This window comes from Capricornis sumatraensis, chromosome 15, assembly GCF_032405125.1.
Source record: "Capricornis sumatraensis isolate serow.1 chromosome 15, serow.2, whole genome shotgun sequence".
In the NCBI taxonomy this organism is placed as follows: domain Eukaryota; kingdom Metazoa; phylum Chordata; class Mammalia; order Artiodactyla; family Bovidae; genus Capricornis; species Capricornis sumatraensis.
This window is the reverse complement of record NC_091083.1, coordinates 79,735,772-79,750,546: the sequence shown is the minus strand read 5'-3', so window position 1 is coordinate 79,750,546 and position 14,775 is coordinate 79,735,772.

The window sequence follows — 14,775 nt, the reverse complement described above, 5'->3', positions numbered from 1 at the left end:
CCCCATCCGTGGAGTTTTGCACTGTGCTTCCAGAGTGTACATGGGCTCTGCCTGTTACCTTCTGAATTGCCCCAAGATTTCTAGCTCAACGGCACCCATTGTGATGAGATTTGATATTTCATTCAGCTAGAGTTTCCCCCCAAATGAACAGTTCCTTAAACAAGATAAAGATGTATATCTGCCTTATATAAATGTGCACAGTCGAGGGTGAGTACAGTGGCTCCCAAGACATCAAGGGCTCAGGTGCCCTCTGTCTTGTTGCTCTGCCATGCTCAGTGTAAGGCTTCTCACTTGTAACTCTAGGTGCCTGATTTACATTGGACACCTGAGTCTGAATTTCAGCCACAAGAAGCAGGAACAAAGCAGTGCAGGGAGGAAGCTCTCTCTTTCCTTAAGCTGTTTCTCAGAATTTGAACACAGTACTTAGGCTTACATAGCACTAACTAGAATTTAGTGATGTGACCACACCTACTGGCAAGCCCAAATGGGAAATGTAGGTTTTCCCCTACGTGGTTTTGTGCCAAGCAAAATATCTGGGCTACTAATACAAAAGAAGGAAAGCACAGATATTGGGGAAGAACCTCCAAAGTCTGCCAAAGCACCTCTCATTTCCTTTCCCCTTGGGCTGGATCCATTTCTCCAGCCCAATCCCACACCTCCTGGATCCATTTTTCCATGGATCTTAAGGACCAGGGCACAGAGTCTCCTTGGCGGTGACCAGCCCTCTTTCCCAGCCCCCCAGGAAAATCCTGTCTTTACTAATATGATACAGCTTCCCAGGGACTTGTTCTCTGACTTATCTAGTATTCATGAATCCATGTTTACAGACAGGCTTTCCATTAGTCTACAATCCACCCATCACACTTTGAAGCCAAAATCAAATGTTCTCTGCCCACAGTCAACAATACTTAAAATTTCCTTAGGAGGGGAGATCTCACAACCATGCCCTGTGCAGTGGAAACAGGTATGGTGAGGCTGACACTGCCTGACGGAAGCCCTCGGCTGGCTGAAACACCAAGAACACTGCTCTCCACGACCATCTCAACTGGCAATCGGCTTTGCACGAGAAAGAAAAATAAACCTTGAACCTTAACTGCAATGTAGGGGTTACTTGTTACCTTTCCTGACTGATAGGAGCCTGGGGCAAGGAATGAGGTTAGGATACTGGCTTAATCCTGAATTTGCAAAACCTCACACTTGCCGCTTGGAGTGTGTGTCCCAGCTAGATCATAGTAAACCATTGCCTAAAAATGGTTTTACTTGACCTTGGAAACATGTTTCTTAGCATCATATTGATGGCATTGAGAACACTGATAGATGCTAGGAGGGCACTGAAGTATCCTTCTCTATACTATTCCTTGAAACCACTATTCATTTAAAAATAATAATGTAATAATTAAACACATTTCATTTTAAATGAAAGAAAATTAAAGATTAATTAATAAACTCAAGGACTCGGGTGTTTACTAGTTTCTTAAGGACCAACTCTTATTGCGGCTTAATTAAGAAGCTCAGCTGCGATGCTATTAAACAGGTTGACGGAGCCCCAGTTGATTCAGGACTGCGTAGAGACACAGCCTTTATTAGTCTTCTCTGCTTCTATGAAAGCAAAGTAGGTTTGTGTTCCACTTGGGGACTAATCCATTTGTCACTGCGAAATCTCTGAGGACAGGGATGGCCATTTCAAACCTAATTTGCAGCTGCCTTTTCATCTTAGTGGTTTGGGAATGGAATTTATTTGCTTCGACCCTAGTATATTTTGGTTCCCCCATGCAACTATCGAGTGCCCGCAGTGAAATTTCAGTAGGGCATTAACAATTTGTTTTCTCCAATACCAGTTCCATCTGTCAAAGGCTTGCACCCAGGCCCATAAAGAAACGTCACTCTTCCGCGCTTTGTAATGGTTTTATGCAAATAACATCCAGGCTTAGCTCTGTGATGATGATTTCAAGGAGAAAGAAAACTGGAGGAGAGAAGGAAACAGAAGAGCGAGAAACAAGGAGCAGGGAGTAACGGAGGAGGGAGGGAGGGAGAGGCAAGGAAGAGGGAGGTGGGGCAGAGATGGGGTCCTGGGGGAAGCAGAGGGGACTGAAGGGGAGGGCGGGCAGGGAGCAGTGTGCAGGGATGCGGGTGGGAACCACTCGCTGCTCTGAGTATCTCTGGGTCTTGTGAGAAGACGAATGAGACGTGGTGTGACGGATGCTGTGGAAAGGGTCCAACGCTCCTTGCACAACGTTAGTTACTCCTGCTCAAGCCGGGGGAGGGGAAGCCATTCAGGGAGCAGAGGAAGGATTTTCAAAGGGACTCCAACTTACTCCTGGGGGCACGAATGCCCTTCCAAAGAGCGTGTGGGCGCTGATCTTCAAACTCCATACAGCAACGTTCCCGACTGACCTACCTGGAAACGCTCTCACCACCCGCTGCTCCCATCTCCCCTTCACAACTGGTGTTGCTCATTTTAGAGAAGCAGTGTGATCTTCACCCAGCGAGCCTCCCCATAGTGCCTTGCTTCAGGGCTGGCAGGGCCGCCCCAGGTTCAACAAGGGGGCAACTGTAACACTGGGGGCTGGGGCAAGTGTCCTTTCATTTAAGACGTCCTGGTCCCCTTCATCTGCCTCATAAGACGTGTATTTCCAATAAAATGTTGCTTTGATGTTTAATAATTGTTTATCCAAATGCATTATATCAATCACTTGGGTGTTGGAAATTGCAATGATAAATCCGATTCTAAACATAGTTAATTCATAAGTAAAGTCATTTATAGGATAAAATATATTGAAAGACGATAAAAATTATCAGGGAGGAGGGGAAGAGATCAAATTATCAGGGAAAAGGGAATGATCCATCGTTTTAATGGTTAAGAAAAATGTAATGTATCCTTTTGAAAGGAATATGGATATTAAACAACTATGCTGTTTAGCTTGAATTAGATACATTTTGAAAGATGACATAACTGTTTTATTGCAAAATATCAGCATGTATGTTACTCTGTCATTTACACAACTTTGTTTTGTTCTTTGCATTTGGCTAGTTTTTCTAGGAAGAGCTGTTTGCTAAGAACCCAAGTCTTTTGAGCCTCTTCTCTGTTCTTTTGTTCCATGACTAGAACTGATGTTCTCTGTGGGGCTGATTTTTTTACTCCATTTGAATTTGTATCAGTTCACGAGAACGGTGCAAAGAGGATGAGCAAGAAGCACAGGCCTTTCTGGCATCCAGAGCCCGAACAGCCAGTGAATGGGCCTCACTCAGCATCCCAGGGCCTGACCCATCCACTGGCTCCACCATAGGAAATTGGGGTTCATGGTTCCGTGCCTCACAAAGCTGCCCATTGCTGCCTGTCATGGGGTACGGCGGATGCAAGTCCTGTTCACTGAATATTTCCTGTCTCTTCCCAGGTTGTTCCCCTTGGAAGCTGTGTGACTGACATTGTCTGTGACATGCGGGAGGAAGTGGTAGTGTCCCTTTTGGGCAAACATTTTAAGCCATGCCTCCTTCCGCCTGCTACTAGAAGGAAGTGCCACGATGGAATCTGTGAGCCTGGGTCCCAATATAAAGAGGTCCCAGCTGACCTGAGGTGACAATGCAGCCTTCATGAGAAGGAACTGTTTCTTATTTTCAGCCACTGAGATTTTGGTCTTGTTTGCTACTGCAGTGAGGAGGGCATGGCAACCCACTCCAGCACTCTTGCCTAGAGAATCCAATGGGCAGGGCAGCCTGGTGGGCTGCAGTCCATAGGGTCACACAGAGTCGGACACGACTGAAGCGATTTAGCTTCAGCATTGTTACTGCAGCATGACTTCACCCACCCTGTAGCGAGGGTCATTTGCTAACAGCCGAAACTTCAAATGTTGAATCTGTGAAATGCAAAGCAATTTATATTCAGATCATTGTTGTAACCATTTCTTTTCCATCTACAAAGCTTGCAGCCTTTCATCAAGAGGAATTTTTGCATCTGCCTTCTTGGAATAAATTCCACACACAGATATATTTGCATTTTCTCCTCTGATTTGCCTTCAGAAAGGACCCAGGAATCCACCACGGTGATAGTTAATTTTACATATCAAACCAACTGGGTCATGGGCTGCCCTGATATTTGATTAAATATTATTTCTGGGTGTGTTCTTGAGGGAGTGTCCAGATGAGATTTGCATTTAAATGGGTGAGGCGAGTAAGGCAGATTGCTTCCCTAACATGGATGGGCATCTTCTAATCCACTGAGGGCCTGAATAGAGCAAAGAGGCAGAGGAAGGAAGGCTCTGCTCTTTATGCCTGATTGCCTGAGTGGAGATGTACAGCTTCTCCTCTGCCCTCCGGACGAGGGCTTAACCATTGACTCCCCTGGTTCTTGGGCTTTCAGACTCAGACTAGAACTATGTCTCTGGTTTTCCTGGGTCTCCAGCTTGCAGATGGCAAATCAGGGCACTTCTCAGCCTCCATAATCATGCGAGCCAATTCCTTACAATAAATTTTATAAACACACACACACATACACGCACATCTGTTTCTCTGGAGAGACCCAGCTAATGTAACTACCTTGTCAGTTTTGCCACTTCCCATAGATTCTTAAGCATCGGTTCTGTGATTCTTTCTCTACTCCTGCCTCCTATGACCTTTGTGACATTTTTCCAAAAATCCCATTTCCTACTCTGACCCAGGGTCAGAGGCTCCAAGGAAGCCTGGTGTCCATCAACATTTGCTATCAAATAAGAAAGAAAATATGATGTTCTTTCTAACAGAAACACCATGTGCAGCTCAATGGAGACCAGGGAAAGTGATTTATTATCCCAGAAAACTCAGGGAAACTGATTAGTGAGTCAAAAGGCACAACCCTCGCTGTTCCACTAATGCCCGAGCAGACGCAGACACCATGCTGCATGTGCCGGGCCGCTTGATGAATGGCCTGCTCGGACACTGGCGCGAACCTTTGCTCCTTTAAGTGAACCGAGCAGCGCATTCACTCATTTTTTTAAACCTCCACTTAGACAATGATTTTCTTGATCAATGGTAGAAAAGCAACTGAAATTCTCACTTTGTAACTAGAAAGAGCTTTTTCCCTCCAGGTACGGAAATGTTTCCCCACCTATCTGAGGTCTTGGCAGATCCAGCAGTCGGGCATTCCTCAAAGTTGAAGGAAACCAGAGCACCCAACCCAGCATCAAAGTCTTGAATGACGTCAGCCTCGCCTCATCATTAAGCCACACATCATCACATTCCGATGACTCTGGGTTTAATTAATTTATTTTTTCAGTCTCTTCACTGTTGGGCTCATTAAAGCTATCTTAAGTCACTTGTATGTCACCTTATAGAGACAGAGGACACCTTCCAAAGGAATGACAGGAGAGAATCGATAACTTGAGGATTCTTCTTGCAGAACCAGCTGAATCTGAGACTGAGCAGTTAGTAACCAGCTCTCTAGGATGACATTAGAGATCCTGTAGAACCCATTGCTGTGTATTTGCAATCCTATGGATCACTACTTCTGGGCTGGGACACTGGGTACCATATAACCGGGAGGTTGTACCAGTCAGGACCCTTGACTGTATACAATAGAAAACTGGAGTTAAACAACTTTAAATTAAAGGAACGCGCAACATCGGATAACTAAAAAATACAAGGAGTAGTTTGTTAGTTTAAGGCACAGTTGGGTCTAGATGCTCAAATGGTGTCATCAGGTCCTGACTAAGGTCTCCCTGTCTCTTACTTCCTCCTTTCCCTCTCAAGTCCATTCTTAGCAACTCTCTGTCATGACTGCAGGACAGACTTGAGTCCAGTGGAGAAAGAGTCCCTGCCTCAGTCCCAGAAACCATGACAACATTCTCATTGCATCTCATTGGTCCTGCTGAGGTCCAGAGCAGCCTACCCTCAAATACGCTTCCATGGCATATTGACTCTGGATATGAAGTTACTTGAGAAATAGCTGGTGGAAAAAAATAACCTAAAAAACACTGGAGACCCCCACCACCACCTTTCCCTCAAAATCAGGAAATGAATCTCCCATGTGAAGGCATTCTCCCTGTACCAGGAGGAAAGACAGCATCCTTATCAACAGAGTCAGGGAATTCATGGCTAAGAAAGCTGCATAAACTAACTGTTACCTCTTCATTAGTCTGCTACCCCAAGCACCAGCCCCTTCCTTAAATCTTCACAAATAATTGTTTCTTTGTATAAAAATGGTTTACAAACAGCCTGCTTTGGTCACTTCAGGGACACCATTCATTTGAGACCTCCGCGTGTAGGAATTAAATTGTTTTTTTCTTCTCCAGCTAATCTATCTTGTGCTGATTTAATTATTAGACCAGCCACAAGCACTCATGGTGGGGGCGGAGATATTCCTCTCTCTCCGATGGTCCTGAGTTGTCACCGCCCATCCCTAAACCACCCAGAGCTGTCAGAAAAGGAAAGCCCTGATGTCTTAGTCCACCTGACATGAAGGGCCTGTCAAGCCATTTGAGGGATGCTTTTCTAGAGGAGCTGGGGTTTGGATAGTGGAAGGTGGTGCAATGGATTCTGGATTGCCAAAAAAAAAAATACTGTACATTACAAAAATCATATTCATTAAAGAGACTGATAAACCGAAGTGGGATATACAGAAACAAAGTTTCCCTATCCTGTCTGAAGGGAAATCCATGAATTAATTCACCTGGGCTGACTACTCATATTAGGTACCTGTGACCTTGGAAAGAGAAACCTCCTAGAGTTGAGACACAGGGAAAGAAATCTGGTCCATAAAAAGGAGTAAAATGTCCTAAGGTGGAGTAGTCACCAAGATGGCAAGGTACTAGGGAATAGAGGCAACCAGCAGGACAGCCAGAGATGTGTAGACAGGGATCACCAATATAAATAACAACACAGCGATAATGGAAACCACCCCGGATACAGGCCTTGCTGTGTGCTGCTACCGCAATCACTCTCCATGCATTAACACATTCACGTCTCACGACAGTTTTATGATGATCATATTGTCTTTACTTCCATTTTACAAGTAAGACAACGGGAACGCTAGGGTGGAAGTAAATTGCCCGGAGTCACAGTAGTGGTGGGGACGCTGAGATTTGAACCCAGGCAGTCTGTTCCAAAGTTCACTCACCCAGAAGAGGAAATCTTTCCCACTGGGTGAGGAAAACACCCCAAACTAGAGAACCGAGATGGTGCTGCTGGAAGAGGATGCTGAAACTTACTAAATCCACTTCCTCTTCATCAGAGACGAGGAAATGGAGGCCTGGATATTCTGGCCTCTCTGCCACATGCGCGGAGTTAGGGAGAATGCCTCCCTTCAGTACCGAGCAACAGAGAATGCAAACCCAACTTGTTTCAGCAAGAAAGGAATTCGTTGGCTCCTAAAACAAAACATTTAAGTATTGTGCTGGTTTCAGGCACGGCTAGATTCTGAACTCAGTTCAAAGAGATTCACTTTTCTCTGGTGCCTTGGAGCAATCTCCAGTTGTATTCACTTCATTCCCAGGCTCCAGGTGGCAAGCTGGCTGCGGCAACCTAGCCTCATCTTCCAAGTTCAACCCAGCAAAAAAGAGCAGGGGAGCTTCCAGGCAAGTCCTGAGACTCACTCTGCTTGGGTCACCTTAGGTCCTGTGCTCACCCTGGTGAGTCACTGTTGCTGGGCGCACCACATGTACATTGGCTTCGCTATAGAAACGCTACCTGCTGATTGGCTTAGGTTTAGAAATGCTACCTGCTGATTGGCTTAGGTTTAGAAATGCTACCTGCTGATTGGCTTAGGTTTAGAAATGCTACCTGCTGATTGCCTCAGTTTTGAATCTTGGGCTTGCCGTCTGACTCCCAGATCCCATGAATTGAAGGTGGGGAGCAAAGATTTTCCAAAAGAAAATGAGGGAGGGGTTAAGAGTGTTCTGTTACCAGAATAAAGTGATAGAGGTGCAGGGGTTAAAAACAACTATTTACAATACCCAGGCTACTATGCGAGAAAAGTTCGGTTTTTCTCTTATATAAATTGGAAGCAATCAAATCACGTGTAACCCACAGTGACCTCTTCCAGAGTGTCATCTGTGTCTTTCAGATTCATCTGTTTGTCTTTGGAAAATGCATTTGAAATCACTGACCTATGGTTTATGGGGTCTTTTGATTCACTGGATGGAGGAGCTCTCCAGCCACTGCTAATGAGTTCACGTGTTGCCAAGGTCAAGCCACACGTTTATTTGCCTTAAAAGAAGGGACTATTCCTTCTGCCCCATTCTTGGGGGCAGGCCAGTGTGCAGAACAATCCTTCAATAGGAACCACATTTTCCACAAGACCTCTGTAGAAGAAGGAATTGAGACAATGACCTAGATGTGTATTTCTTTCCCGTATAAAATGCACATATAAGAGACCTATCTCACTATGTCCATTTTGATGAACTGTGGTCCCTTTCAAGAATTTAAGATTTTATTGGGGCCCCTTCAAGGATGAAGAATATGTCTTCCATGTCAATACAGTGCCTGGCTCCACACTGTTGTTCAGTGGCTAAGTAGTGTCCAACTCTTTGTGGTCCCATGCGTTGCAACATACCAGGCTTCCCTGCTCTTCACAATCTCCTAAAGTTTGCTCAAATTCATGTCTGTTGAGTCGGTGACGTTATCTAACCATCTCACCCTCTGCTGCCCCCTTCTCCTTTTGCCTTCAATCTTTCCCAGCATCAGCATCTTTTCCAGTGAGTCAGCAAGCTCCTTTGCCACGACAAGGCTGTAATCCATTAAGGGGATATCTTTATATGTTATTATTCAGTCGCTAAGTTGTGTCTGACTCTTTGTGACCCCATGGACTGCAGCACATGACTTGATAGTTGAAAATGTGTATTCCAATGTAGGGGTTGGTACCACAAGAAACAGCCACACCCCCAACCCTTTTCCGAGTCAGATGGTCCAACATGCAGGGGGTGTGAACACATTGGAAGAGAGAACAGGAAGGGCATCTCTTGTCTTGGGTACCCCGAAAACCTGCCTACCTGCCATCCTTGGCATGTTCCCTGGGCAGCTGTATCAGTCAGGGATCTTCGTCTGCGTCCCATAGACACATACTCTAGCTAAATTAAGCAAGAAAAAGAATAAGTTTCTGAAAGAACGTAAGTTAGCTCAAAAAATGAAGAACTAGCCTTAGGAAAGGCAAAACCTGATTTTTCTTTGAGATTCCACAAAGAGGAAATAAAGCAGCTTTTTAAAGACACCCCAGTGGGTTCCAGGCATTCCTGGGCTGCATTTTATTTCTCCCTAGATTCATATATGAGTGGGAGAGAGAGAGTGTGTGTTGGGGGGAGAGATTAATCTAGCTTGGATCTCATGCCCACCCTGGACAGGGTGGAGACAGAAAGCCCATCTTGATCAAATAGTCACACCAAGAATTCACCTGATGGGGAAGAGTTATCCTTCAGAAGAAAATCCAGGTGTTTATCAAAAGAGGTGGTCCATTCGCAGGCATGCAGAGCATCTGGGAGCTAAACAATTGCCTCCCTGTCCCCAAGTCCCAATCTTTACAATTTCCAGCTGTAATCTAGAGACCTGAGAGACAGTCTTAGACAAACGCCCAGTGACCCATACCTCGTAATGTTCACTGCAGCTTTGTCTGTGATAGTGAAAAACATGGTGGCCTCTAGAATATCTGTGGGCTGAGACGATCTGATGGTTACAGAGGTTAAAATAAACTAGTTTTTTTCCTAATTAAAAAAAAAACTAGAAAAGTAGATAATAACAATCCAAGATGATGTTGTATAAAACTAAGCAACTTATAGAATGATGCACACAGTAAAATGTCATTAATATAAATATTCAAAATAGGCCAAGTAATATGTATATTTGGGGGGAGTATGAATAAGTTCACTGAAAGTATAACATTAGTAAACGTGGTAAGAAAACAGTTCCCTGGCAGTCCAGTGGTTAAGACTTCACCCTCCATTGCAGAGGGTGTGGGTTCGATCACTGGTCAGGGAGCTAGGATCCCACGTGCCTGGCAACCAAAACCAAAACAGAAAACAGAAGCAATATTGTAGCAAATTCAATAAAGACTTAAAGATGGTCCACATAAAAATACCTTTAAAAAGCAGCTATAAGAATGGTTACTCCTTGGGGAGTGGGAAGGAACTACATGGGAGAGCAGTGTGGGGAAGGTTGAAAACCATGTCTGAAGTCAAATCTCATGATAGAGTGCTGAAGACCCAGAAACCTGTGGCCTAGCACTTTTCTGTGCATATAAAACACTTCCTTAGGGAAAAACCAAGCTGCAAGTGTACATCCCTCCCCCAGGGTCTTGCTGGCTCTGCCCTGAAATGGTCTCTGTCCCCAGGAGTCTGCACGTCTTCTTGGACAACCTCAGAGACTTGAGCACTCTCACTGGTCCACTTAGTGGCAGCTCACCCCTGCTCCACCTCTCACGATCCCCTTAGAATTGTGCAGTGTTGTCGGGGAGTGAGGATGCCCCGTCCCCACAGCGCGTGTCCCATTGTCAGTTCTCTGTTGATGATCAGTCAGGATTCAGGAAGGAGCTGCAGGGGTGCCCACAGGGCCCTGGACATTGTCCAGCTGCACACAACCAAGAGATCAATGGTCAGGTCAGCTCGGTGCTGGGATCCACGTGGGCCCCCAGCTCTGGGCAGGAATAGGCAGATGGGGAGAGGGGAGGTCTGACATCCACAGGCGCCCCTGCCCTGCCTCCATCTCCAAGCCTGGACTGGCAGAATCCTCAATCCTCCCCACTGAGACTGACCGGGGCTCATCTCCGCCCCTCCTTCCCCGAGTCTGCTCATCCTGGAAGTTCATCAGCTTTCCTCCATTGTGGCTTTCTGCCCAGCTTCTCTGGTGGCTCAGCTGGTGAAGAATCCGCCTGCAATGCGGGGGACCTGGATTTGATCCCTGGATTAGGAAGATCCCCTGGAGAAGGGAAAGGCTAGCCATTCCAGTATTATGGCCTGGAGAATGCCACAGACTGCATAGTCCCTGGGGTCGTCAGTCCCCTTCGCCTTGGCAGAGTGGCAGGTGGGGCTCTGTCTGCCTATACTGTAGCGGGGTTTTCTTGGAAGGCAGTGTGGGTCTATCTCTGGGGGTGGAACTGAGGGCATAATAGGGGAACTGGGAGGGGAGAAAGCCTCACACTAGATGCTGCACAAGCTTCCATCCTCTTGGTTTAACTGAGGGCTTAACAAATCTATGCTGGGGAGGGGAGAGGGTGGGTGTGAGGCAGAAGGAGAATTGCTTTATCTCAGTATCGCCTCCTATCACTGGGTATTCTTGCTTGTGTTGAGGTGGACCTAAGAGATTCTGAAGAATTAAAGTATAGAGTGTCCATTAATAACCAGAAGTTCCCTCTCTACTTAACAGAACACAGATAATCACCCCCAGGCAGAAGTGGAAGATCAAGGGAATTAGAGATTTACACAGACCCTGAGTCAATAAGAAAAACCCTAGTGAAAATCAAAGTGCCGGTCGTTGTGTGCGGAATATTTCCTCGGAGCTCTGCTCCCTGGTTCTAGATGAATCTGAAGTGGGAAAACGTATCTACTAAAACGTGTCTGAATGTCAGTAGTCAAAGAGCTCATTAACAAAGACCTAAGGAATCAGATGCATTGTCCCCTCTAACAGAAGCAATGATTAGTTCAGCTCAACCACATCCATCTTCCTGCTCTGTCTTTCCCACCATATCGGCTTGCCTTGTAAGCCTGTCTCCTAACGCTCACATGGTGGGGCTTGGGTTCCAGCGCCACTGGAACCAGCGCCCGGCTGTCCTCAACTAACTGTTTTCAAAGCCAGGAAACAGAATTTCTTCTTGTGCATTCATTTTATGAAAGATGAATGTTTTTCCTAGAAGATTCTCTAGACCCCAGAATAAATTTACTCTTCTGTTGCATAGGTCAGACTTGGAAAATGCCGTGCTCCTCCTGAGAGGGAAATGAGGTTGGTGACCCTTAGCTCCTGTCCCTGCAAGAATGTCTCTTCCTGGGGGGTATATGGACATTTAGGCAGGATGATTCTTTCTCCTGAGGGCTGTCATATCATTACAGGTCACACAGTAGCATCCCTGGCCCCACCAAAGGCTGGAAAGGACATCAAGCATCAGTTATTAAGACTCTCCAAATCTCCCCTGCTGCTGCGGCTAAGTCGCTTCAGTCGTGTCAGACTCTGTGCGACCCCATAGACGGCAGCCTAGGTGTTTTCAAATGCTCTCTAATGAGTGACGCCACCCCCAGTCTGCACCAAGGATTCGGAAAACAAGTGAACTATCTATAAGATTCAGACATAATGATTGGTCTGGGTTGAGAGCAGGACCCACCTCCATCCTAGCTCAGTTTCTAGTCTATTTCACAAGTTGAATTTTTATCAAGTGTTTTCTTTGGTGAAAATGTTTATATCTAGAAATAGTTGAGAATGACTATTTGATTCTACATTGGAGTTATGGGCATTCAAAAGTGCCTTTTCCAGTGTAAGAAGATCTGGTCAACATGGTTATTTTACTCAGCAAATATTCTGACCAAATTTTTATAGCTGATAGGATAAATTGTGGCTGGTTAATAGCCTGTGTTTTCTTCTACTTCTCACTTTTAGGGGGCTTCTGTCTCCAGGATCAATGCTTCATTCACACCAGAGATGAGTCTTAGAAACTTTTGGGTGTGCTGACCTCAAAGTCATAGAAAATTAAAACATTTCAGGCAAAGAAATCCTGCCAAATTGTTTCTTTTTGATTTCAGGTTTTTTTCCTTCTAAATCACAAATTTACAGCATGTCGCAGAGAAGGGGAGAATTTAGGGTGCACTTTTTTTCCCCCTCTTTAGAACGGAAAAAAAAGTAAAACTTGCTAGAGTTGAGTGCCTCTTAATCCCCAATAGAAATCTGACATTCTCATTTTGCTTTTTCACCCTGTCTCATCTTCACGCAGCCCAAGGTGGGGTGTGTCCATCTAGTACTCTACAACAATCCCGCCCAGTAATAACAAAGGGATGCCTGAGGGCTCCAGTAGAGATTGAAATGTCCCAGGCCCATCTCTTTTCTAAGGCGATGAAAAGTTGATCTGGGCATGGCCCCAAGCATGACTTCTCAGATTCCAAGTGGCATTGTCCCTGGCCCCTTGCCCTGTCCGGGGTTGGAGGGGAGGGGGGGGCGGCATTAGTTGAGGGTGGGCTCCACCAAGTAAGCAAGAGGGGTTACCGGGCACCAGGCTTAGGGGGGTGCTCAAGATCCCTGGAGCATTTCCTGACTGGGGCTGCCTTTTGGTTCTGGCAAAGACCAGGGCTCCATGGAGACGAAGAAACAGACAAAATGACTCATCTTGGCTCAGAGCCCAGAAAATGTATGCTAATGCTTTCATGCAGACAAAAATAAGATTATAGAGAGATTGAGTGCAAAAAACGCCCAACCTCAAATGATACTTATCTTCACTCCATTAACAGGGAGAACCAATAATTTGAGGAGATTCTAAGAGTTGAAGAGAAAACCATCACATGAGTGAAGTTCTTTATTAAGTCAATTTTTTCCTCCCTACTCTCCTGCTCCTCTGGATAGACATTGCCAGAGCTCACCAATATCCCTCACCTTCCACTTCTTCCAGATCCGCAGGAGGATCAGACTTCCCTACCTGCTATAGTCTCACAGACACGTGACCACTCCTGGCCTATGAAATCTGAGAGAGACTGACAGGTGCCAAGTCTAAGCAGATGCATGGAGGAGCTGGAAGGTGTGTGCTATGCTCCCTTCCCATGCTGTCGCAGTCAGGGTGGGTCTGTATTGAGACGGTACAGACTCCCTCAGACTGGATCACTCAATGACGACAATGAACAGAGCCCCCCAAACAACCCATGTTTGGACATGAAATGTGAGAAAACTTCTGTTATGTTAAGCCACGGAGATTTCTATCTTGTACATTACTGAAATCCTGATTAATATTCCCAATATCTTCCACCAGAATGTCGTATAGATGGACACATTTAAAGCTCACGACTTTCTCTAAATGTGCATACAAAAGATTACTGGTGTTCAAATTCCTCTGGGCAAAAAAACCCAGAACAAAACAAAAATCAGAAGTGTTGTAGATGAGATAGAGACTGTCTTCAGCAAGTCAGAACTACTGCCCCAATACTGAATCTGATGAAAGGGAAAGAAGCATATAGAAGTGCTGACATTAGGGATGGACACTTTAACGGTTATATCAAAGGAGATCTACATTTAGGCATAGAAAGAATCTACTGACAGGCAGAAATGAACCACTGGGACTTGGGAGCTGTGCCATTTGGGGTTATTTGAGTTACATAATTGTTATCTATATTATAAGTAAGACTGGCTAGGACCTGGGACCTTTAGCTGCAGTGTTTGCAGCTGGACAAACATCTCTTCGAGCAACAAAATATAAAGAAACTATAAAGAACAAAACCTAAATGCGTGAATCCGCAGTTGGAGCAAATTATGGACAATAAGATATCAAAAGGTCAAAAAACCCAACCACAACTTCTGAAAAGCCAGCAGCAAAAAACACAATGTCAGGAGCAAAAGCAGGGACTACGCACGCCCCTGCACTCAACACCACCAGAGGGGTTGGCAAACCACCTAAGCCACCCCTCCCACCCGAGCCTTGGACACACCCCTACCTAACCCCATATAAGGAACCAGCTTCTTGCCCAGCCCCAACCCTCCACCTTGGAGAAGTGACCAAGGGAGCCTGTTACTTGATTTCCCTACCCTCCCCTCCACCCCGCCTCCCGCCACCCCTGACTGGAGCAGGGGCTCCAATAAACCCCTGCCTGAAGTTCTTGTCTGACATGCAATCAATTTCTATTGATTAGGGAAGGC